General features: G+C 38.9%; 1 long non-coding RNA gene across 1 annotated transcript; it reads right to left on the bottom strand.

The window, feature by feature from the left end:
• Nucleotides 1-202: 202 nt before the first annotated feature.
• On the bottom strand, nucleotides 203-3,860 carry LOC111953196 (uncharacterized). The gene is made up of 3 exons (XR_002875835.3): nucleotides 3,580-3,860; nucleotides 2,782-2,908; nucleotides 203-2,659 (listed from the first exon to the last, which is right to left on the bottom strand). It is a non-coding gene; the product is annotated as an uncharacterized lncRNA (long non-coding RNA).
• Between the last annotated feature and the right edge of the window lie 6,259 nt (nucleotides 3,861-10,119).

The following is a 10,119-nucleotide window of genomic DNA, read 5'->3' on the forward strand; positions in this document are numbered from 1 at the left end:
ACTGTGAATACTCAATGTCTCTACCTCGGAACTGCAGCTACATTTCTTTCTCACACACACACACACACACACACATACTGTACTGTCCTCACACTGGAGAGACTTGTGTCACTCTGTTTTCATGAATATATAATCTGGGTCTATAAGTGTTGAACATCCAAAATATTTTCAGAAAATAAAGCTCAAGCACCAAGGAGATAGTATTTGTGTGTTACATAAATTGCATAGTTTATTTACAAAAAAACACACTGCAATTTGACATACCAGGTATCAAGAAATGGACTTGCCCATCAATATTACAAACTTACAGTATCATATTTATGCTCAAATATATTATGTTAACTAATAGCAAAGAAACATTTTGGAATTGGCCTAATCAAGACCAAATTAAATCTGTGTGACATGATACCCCTTGGATTTATCATTTTAGAATGTCAGTATACTAGCTAGTACACAGTGCAGGTATAAATCCTGACCAGAAGAACTGCCTAAGTGCCAAATTATCCTAGGTAGATTTAAAACAGCATAATTCTGTGGTTCTGTTGAGAACTGGCAATGTTTCACAACCTCATCCATGTTGAGGGGGCGTGCCCTCCTTGACTCAACACTGAGAATTCCGAGGTGATTTAGGGTGGTCATCAACCATTGTTGTCTTGAGGTGGGTTTTAATCAGTTTTAAAGCTGAGAAGCTTCTCTCGTAAGAAGCACTGCTGACTGGTGTAACAGCAGAAATCTTACGAAGTCGAAATAGCTCATGGAAGACCTCTTTCAAGGAGAGTAGACGGTCTGTCCCTTCTACTTTTCTCTCTCCTATCAAAAAGCCTATCAAGAAGCCACTTGGTTTGGTGAACCTCATGTTTGAGGTCCTCTAAATCTGACTCAAAGGTCTGAGCAAAGGCAAACAGAGGCTCCTCATTCAAGAATGTTGTACTCTTTGGGTTGAGAGACTGGACCCCTTGCATTATCTCACAATTCTTCTTTGAAAAGCGCCTCTGCAGCTCAGCTGTGAGACTGTCAAGCACCTGATAAAAGACAGCTCTTTGGAAGCTCTCACCATCACTTTGATCACTCATTTTCTGTCCTACAGTGCTCATCGTCAATGAGTAGTGAAATCTTAAGCTTGTTTTAGGCTGTCTTTTACACACTGTTTGTACACTTATTGTGCAGTGCTCTGAAATCTCTTCAACCTCTTTCCATAGTTCTCCAAAGTAACCCTCACTTCTGTAGTCCTGTAATGTGTCTGTAAGGGCACCTACTAGATCCACAGCTCTTGCTAGGTCAAGAGAGCTTGATTGGAGCATGTCAGAAAGACATTTGGCATCACCAAGCACTTTACAAAAGGTAACCAAAAGCCCTATGAAATGTAAATCTATCTGAGAAATAAGGCCCCCCGCCTCCACTGATCTATCACCACTATTTTCAAGTGTGAAATCCTGTAGCACTCTCAGAACTGCTGGAAGCCTGTCCCTCAGATTACAGCATACCATGTATCTGCATGCCCACCTTACATCCGTATGTCTCTGTAGTTCCTTGGACTGCTGCTGTGGATACAGCTCTTTCTGAACTGCAAGCCACTTGAGATGAATGTAGAAGCCAGATACAAAGTTATAACTTTTTTGCTCTCCTGCAGAAGCTTTAACTGCCTCAGGCACTGATTTTACAGCATCGACAAATGCCAAATTCAAACAATGTGCATTATAGTGCACATAAAATGCAAATCACGCACTGTTTTTAATCCATGCAGACACACCAGAATGCTTTCCGCTCATGACGGATGCACCGTCAAATCCTTGCCCCACAAGATTATTTCTGTAGTCCAGAACATGTTTTTCAAGCCAATCAATTATCATTTTTGCGAGACCTGCTGCATCTAAGCTTTCAGCTGACTGAAAGTGTAACAAGCTTATGTGGATGGCCTCATTGTAATAGTACATCACAACTAAAGACATTTGTTATTTTTTCTTTAAATCTCTGGTTTCATCTGCAATTACACTAAAAACTTCACTTTCTTTTACTACTCTTATTATTTCACTTTGTACCATCTCAGCTAAGCCCTCAATCACTTTGTTCTGGATTTCGTGGCTTGTGTACTAAGCATTGCCACATGCATTCATCCTTTTCTCTGAGTGTCATGCTTTGCTATTTCTTCTAAGATTGTCAAAAAATGACCCTTGTTGTGAGAGTGATCAGACTCTCGATGAACTCTGTGCTATATTTTGAGTGGTAGTTAATAGGAGCACATCTGCAATAGTTTTAATGTAAGTACAGTTTTCCTCCACTTTCTTTTCTGGTCCTCATTTATGACATCTAACATTGATGAGTTGCTGTCAATAGCCCTTTTATGCTGATTCCAAGCATACATAGCATTTATATGATGCTCTGCCTTCGAATGGAGCCTAAACCCAGAATCTTTAAACAGCGCCTTTTTTCCAGTTACAAATACCTGACTGTGATGTGAAGGCAGATTCGGGTGTATTGAGCAGAGAAAAATGCCTACAGGCGAAACAATAAGTCAAATCTTGATTTACAGAATATTCAAGCCATGAATTGTCCTTATACCAGGAGCTGTTGAAAGCCCTGTTCCTAGTACCAAGCTGAGTACTGGGAAATGATTTCAAACACAGCTGTACAGGACCTTCTTCTCTGGATCTTGAAATGTCTGAAATACACGTTAAATAATGTGTCATCTCTCTATGGAAATGTATAATTAAGGGATCCACAAGATTAGATACCAACAGCTGCTAACTAAAATGTGTAGTTTAAAGTATAGGCCTGGCCTACCATTGGGTCCTTTTGGAACAGCATCTGGTGCTTGATGCAGTTGGGAGGGGCTCGATGACATCTCCTGGCAGCTCTGGCTCACTGTCTTGCTCAGAGCCAGAGGTCTCTGTGTCATCCTTTGATACGTCTATTACATTAAAATAACACAAGAACCATTAGTGTATAATCACAATAAAAATGCTACAGCCATCAAAACAAGAACACGAATGAATCAACAACCAACATTTTAAAGTGAGGCTTAATCTAACAAAATCATCCATTACAAGCTGAAGCTAAACTTTAATTCTGAACTGGGCATGTGACTGACCGCCTGGTAGATGCTCTGACCTGGTGGTGGTAGACTGGGTCCTTGTGAAGTCTGACCACACTGACTCGGACTAGCCTCATGTAAGGAGCTGCTCTGGGGTCCGGTGGTGATGGGGCTGGGGTCTGTTTGCACCTGATCTGCCTGTTTGTGCTTCTTTAAAAATAAGTCTATCTCTCCCTTTCTTTTCATGTTTAATTGTGGTAATCTTTTGAGTAACGTTAACAGATTGATAATAACAATTGTTTGTATTCAGTTCAAGTACGAAAATCTAACTGAGTTAATGGATTTCCAATTGCTGAACACTGACAGCTGTAGCCTACTACTTACCCCACATTAGCTAAACATTCGTATACTGTAACTTACGACACTGCACTGTATTTGCATGTCTTACTAGCACAGATGTAAACATAATGTTAGGCTAAATTGGGAACCGATCTCTCTTATCTGATTAACAGTCTTTTAATGGAACCAAAGGTCTTACGTTAACTTACACAGCAACTCAACTTTCGGAAAAGTTGTTCAGGAAACCTAAACCCGATGCTAAACCTTAAAATTTACTTCAAATATCATGCTTTCGCCAACCGTGAAAAGAGCTCATGGAGCTGTGGAAATATTCTCTCTTCTTCTTCTGTATGTTCTTCTTATTCTTCTGTATCTCGCAACCAACCAATATTCTCTCTTGTTCGATTTGAAATATGCGCCGCCGAACGTCAAAATAAATGCTTCTTTCAACAAGAGGTGAAATGAGATGGCAATCAGCATCAAACTGTCAGTAGCGAATAAAATGTTGGGGTGGCCAATCAGATGTCAGGGGTGTCCAGTGCCACCCCGGACACCCCTCTGGCTCCGCCCCTAGGTGCAGATGCTCCGATTTCAAAACGATTTGGAGAACATATGAAAAGTTAATGCACTGAATATACACTGGATTAATCAGTAAAATAAAACCAGTGCTTTTAGATGCGTGAGATATAAGAGGTGTGGTGTGTGAGCGTGAGAACTGGATGCGTGTGTCTCACGGTCAATGCGTGAGAGTTGGCAGCTGTATCCCACTTAAGGTCTTAAAATATGCGCCCAAGATGAACTGAAGTCTTATAAACGTGTTTAATCGTTTTCTCAGCTTTTAATTTCCTTAACACTGGTCAAACTGATGACATTGGACATTTTACACATGACCAATCTTTCCACTTTTGGAGCTATTGCATTTTATCCTGGTCTCTAAACGAAACAGACAACTTTACCAGTGTTATTACCAGTGTTAACTATCGATGTAAGACATTATTCTGGTGAGCACTACTTTATTTAGTCTTCTAGGTCAACGATTTATGACAAAAGAGTAGTTGCATGTATCTAGCTATAGTTGACAAATGGCCTACCAAATGTCCAAAATTATAATATGGCCTACCAAATGTTGGAAATTATAAGGAGAAACTTGTCTAAATTAGGAGTGAAAGTACCCACTATGTTATGTGGTTCAGTACGGAGTATCAGCAAAATAAATTGTTATTGAATTCTTATGGTGGATCGAACTGCGCAAGTAGCCTACTTTTTGAAGTGGTTTGTTTGACAATCAGATGAAAACATAATTACAAAACACCACACACTGCACAACACATATGATATGTGCAACTGAGCCTGCGCAGGCCGCAACAAAACAACAGTAAGCAAGATAAGATGTTTACATGCCACAGTATCCCATCTAAGATATGCATATCCCAGGCATCTTATCCTGGTTTCACATACGCAGGATACAAGCTTAATCATGTTATTGTAAACGGGATATGATGTTTATATGTGTCAACTCAAAAACAGAATACTTGAGTATCCCGAATAATACGCTAACCAAATTCCCATATCGATCAATGTGATACAATCCTTTTCCAAAGCGTCTGGTCTATACCTTAACATTAATAAATATGAACTTATAGCTGTCAAAGATTGTGTGACACCTTCATATTATGGTATTCCAGTAAAAGAAGAACTTACATATTTAGGCATAACCATTACAAAGGATCAGAAGTCTAGAGGCTTACTAAATTTTAACACTCTTATTAAAAAAATCCAGAAGAAGCTAAATCAATGGCTACAGAGGGACTTATCTTTAAAAGGTAGAGTCCTAATAACCAAGGCTGAAGGTATCTCTAGACTAACATATGGCGCTCTATCTTTATATCTTGACAGTAAAATAAGCAAGGAGATAGACCAGATGCTTTTCAACTTTCTTTGGAGAAACCGTACCCATTACATTAGGAAAACTGTTGTAATGAACACTTATGAGAATGGTGGACTGAATTTTCTGGACTTTACTACTTTAGATAAAACAATTCCTAAGAAGACCCACTTCTATCTGGAATTTTATTCCTCATCATGTCTTCTCTACTTTTGGTGGCCTTAACTTCATGTTATTGTGCAATTATAATATTGACAAAATTCCAGTGAAACTTTCAGCTTTTCATTGGCAGGTTTTCTTGTCATGGTCCTTAATTTATAAACACAATTTTTCTCCACACAGATATTATATATGGAATAATTGGGATATATTGTATAAAAATACTTTGTTTTTAGAATATTGGTTCTGAAATAATATCCTATTGGTGAGCCAACTGGTAAATACAGAGGGTCTTTTTACTCAGTTATAAGGAATTCTTATCACTTTACAAGGTCCCTGTAACACCTAAAGATTTTGCAATTGTTTTAGACGCCATTCCCTCAGGTGTTGCTGTTATTCAGGAACGTGTCAAGACCTGACCCTCAGAGCCTACCTTCTATTGACACTGTTGACTCATCAGTAGGAAAGATTTGTTTCTCTTTTGGCCCATTCAACAACAGAGTGATACGAACCTTGTTTCAGCAGGATGTTGTATACCTTATGTCATGCCTTATTGGAATGGATTTATTGATAATATCTGTTGGAAAAAAGTTTGGACGTTGCCACACACATACCTACTTGTTAATAACAAAATTAAGGAAGTTTCCTTTAAAATTATTCATAAATATTATCCTGCCAACCACTATATGAAGAAGTTTAAGGAAAACATAAACTCAAATTGCTCCTTTTGTAATGACCACCCAGAAACAATGTTACATCTTTTTGGGCAGAAAACTGTTGCAAGACATCAGTAGACTTATAATTGAACACATTTATGAAGATTTTACACTATTGTGGAGAGATGTACTGCTTGAATTCTTTACATACGATAAAAATAAGCTGAAACATTTTTATGTAATTAATTTCATTATTCTTTTGGCCAAATTTCATATACACCAATGTAAATTTACTAACAAAATTATATATAATCTATATATACTTGTGTTGCCTTATGTAGTTTCTGTATTGATTTGTTGTTAATAAAAAATATATATATAAAAAAAAAAAATCCCGAATAATAACGGATATTAGTGTGCATGTACACGTTGTCAATGAGAGGGGGAAGCATTGAGCTAGCCTGCAACTTCACTTCCTGGAGTAGCTCAAACTGCGCATGTTATGTCTCCATGAGATGCCATCTTAACCGACTTAATTTGGCTTCAATGCTCTTCACGTAGGAATGAATGGTGTCACGTGATCGATGGTTTTGTCCATTCATATACAGTCATTGGTCAGGGTGGTGAAAGCAGGTTTCTGACTGAAAGCAAAGACTATCTATTATATTAACGAGAATGCCGAGTGACAGCTCTAACAACGGAAATAAATGTCCTCAAAGATGGAAAGCAAGCGAGAGGAGGCGAGACAGGGGGGCCATTCTAGCCAATGAGAGGGCAGATACGCGTGAAAACAACAGGCACAACACCGATATATAACGTTATTTTTTTTTAAGTTACCGAAATGCCAATGATCATGCTGTTTAATCAGCTTTGTGATATGCCACACAAGTCAGGTGGATGGATTATCTTGGCAAAGGAGAAGTGCTTACTAACAAGGATGTAAACAAATTTGTGCACAAAATTTGATAAGCTTTTTGTGCGTATGGAACATTTCTAGGATCTTTTGTTTATTTTATTTCAGCTCAAGAAACCAACACTTTACATGTTGCGTTTATATATTTTTTTTGTGTTTACTAGTGCATTCGTAACAACCCAACCATTACGAAACGTCTATTTGATCAAATAAGCCTCACATAGCAAATGAGCAATTACATTTTTTGTTGACCAAATTCGACACTCTCATTGACCTCCATCTAAAAACTCCTCACTTCATGGTCTTATTTTCATGTAAAGATTTTGTAGGACCTCTCTGCTGAAAGCTAATGAGGGTCGTCCGCGAACCAACTGGTCTTTTTGAACGGCTCCTTTTGGAGAACGTTGGGAACCGAATCATATCGGTGAGAGACGTTCGTTCGTTTGACTCGCTGATTTACACACTGCTAGCCTAGTAGGCCTACTGCCGTTTGAGCTTCAAACAACCATTATCTGCAAATAAGTTACAAAATCATTCTCTGAAGATGGTAAATCCTCACTGCAGATACCATAAATAGTGGGGAGAGCACATCACTCTGGTCCATGCTCATTTTTAAGTAGTGAATAAAAAATATAAATTGCAGGCGATCTAATAACTGTGTATTTGAACGTGCATATCACGATCTGACATAATGGTTGCCTACCTTTTGGGCTTTACATTAGAGATTAGCAAAACAAATGTATGGTTCTAGGTCGATATTCAGGTTTTTGAATGAAGAGCCGTTTGGGAACAAAATTATGCTACTCTTTTACGTGAAAGAGACAAATGATGCGGCTCAGCGAAAAGACCCTGAATGTCCATCACCACGTTTCTGACATCTGCCCTGCTCGTGCTGGAGTCCTACAATCACTGACGTCCCGGGAATATTGAGTGCTGACATAATACTGACTGGCGTGACCTTGACCAATAAGAACTAAAGGAAAGTTCGGGTCTTGTAAATAGAGCCGCGTTCATGTGCTAGTTGCAACTAGGAATCTCTGAAATGTCCGACTGCTAAATCGTTGTAGAAAGATGATCCAGAGTTTCCCACTTGGGAAGTATCAGAATCAGCCAATAGGAAGCTCTACGCAAATAACTTGCGTTAATTTTAACTCTGAGGTTCCTAGTTCTGACTAGCACATGAACAAGTACAGGACAAGGACAAGTATGAGTAACTGCATGGTCCTTACTATTCGCTATTGAAGTTGACATTTAAAATGGTTAAGGTAAGAGTTATGGGCAAGGCTAAGGACTTCCCAAGAATCGCGCATAGCAATCCGTAACTGCGTACGTGGTGTGTCTGAATGTTGATTTTGCGAAATAAGTTCAAAGATCAACATAAGTGGGTGTATGGAACATACCAGCTAATTGGGCAGATTAGATGCCACTCAAGACAATTTTGCATGACTGCTTATTGCTTCCTTGTAGCATTTTAGCTAAGCCGGTTGGGAGAATTAACGTAGCCGGTTAGGATAACTAACCTAGAATGTTAGGCGAATGAGGTTAAGGAAAGGGTTAGGCTTAGCTAAAAATAATACTAGAAACAGCAAGCTGCCGCGTAAAACGGTCTTGATTGTCAACCAATCTGCCCAATTAGCTGTTAGGTTTCCATAACCCACTTATGTGGATCCTCCCACTTATTTCGCAACGCCCACTTTCAGACACACCACGTATGCGGTTAGCCATTTCTCGAATAGGATGCTGAGCTGCCAAACAAGAAGCTCAACCTAGCTGACTGAAGCTGGCCGTTTTTACATAGATATTATTTCAAATTAAATTTAGTCCAGACAGGTCTACTTCGACTCTTTTCAATTGAAATAAGCTCTTAGACTAATGCTCAAACAAAGCAGCATGTAAAACACACATTTCACCACTAAATGGTGTTAACTAAAATGTTCTATATTATCACAAAATAGACTAGGCTCTATTGCGTCCTTCTTGATCTCAAAAGTAGAACATTATTCTGTCAACAAAGGCAACGAGAAAATGGAAGTAGCCCATGCATCTGAAGTAAAAATGTCTAAGTTGTTTTGGAATGAGACACATAAAACAATGTTCACTAGTGGTGGGTACCAATATCGATATGACCAAAGCTTATCATGATATCGGGTAAAAGAGCATACATGAATGTTCCTGCAGGCACAAAACTACCTCACAGCCTACAGGTTTCCCATTGTATTCAAACTTTTGGGGTAGGTTAGGCCCCCAGAACATTCACACATGCCCTAATGGGTGGGTCTCTGTTGAAGGTTGTGGTTCTTACAGCAGAAAAACGACCCCAAACACATATCAAAAAGTACTTTCAAGAAACGCTGGACTGTTCTGGAGTGGCCAGTGTCGAGTCCATATATGAATCCCATTGAAAACCTATGCCGAGATCTGAAAACAGCGGGCAAAACTTCCAGTAGAAAGGTGCAGCAAGCTCATTGACAGCTACAAGAAGCATTTGTCAGAAGATATCTTGGCCAAAGCCTGTGCAACCAAGTATTACTCTTGGGTGTAGGCAGCAACATCAATATAATCTACCCTTATGCTATAGTAACTACCCAGAAATAGATGTAGCAATATCAACAGCATCTGAAGAAATAGATTTCATCGTATTCATTTATTCAGCTTGAAATGTGTAGTTGTAGATTACTTTACAATGGAGTATGGCTGAAGTCAGTTGTGGTTAATGCCTATTTCTCCCTCACAGGCCTGGGATTTGTAGACATTTCTAACAGAGTAATGACTTATACCTTTCAGCTCTTAGAGGAGCAAAGGGCCTTAACGGTGCATCTCCAGCAAACTCTTATTCTGGGTGGTTTTCATGACTTCCTTTCAGGTGGTTCCTGCCTTCGTCATCCATGTCTTCTTTTGGCAGCCAACCTTCCAACCAAAAATAGTATTGTGTTGAAAAAAAAACAAAAAACATCTATGTCCTTCATTAGTTGATCTTCTCTAGTATGCTATCAATTTACAAATGTTTTACATCAGAAAATAGCTAAATATCAGTTCAGTAGTTGGTTGACGTGCACAGTCCTCCAGTGGTTAGTCTGTTCTACATGTTCAGGTATGATTCTTTGATGATCGACAGTCAAAGTAAGACACAAAAAAA

This window comes from Salvelinus sp. IW2-2015, linkage group LG27, assembly GCF_002910315.2.
Source record: "Salvelinus sp. IW2-2015 linkage group LG27, ASM291031v2, whole genome shotgun sequence".
NCBI classification, from domain to species: Eukaryota; Metazoa; Chordata; class Actinopteri; order Salmoniformes; family Salmonidae; genus Salvelinus; species Salvelinus sp. IW2-2015.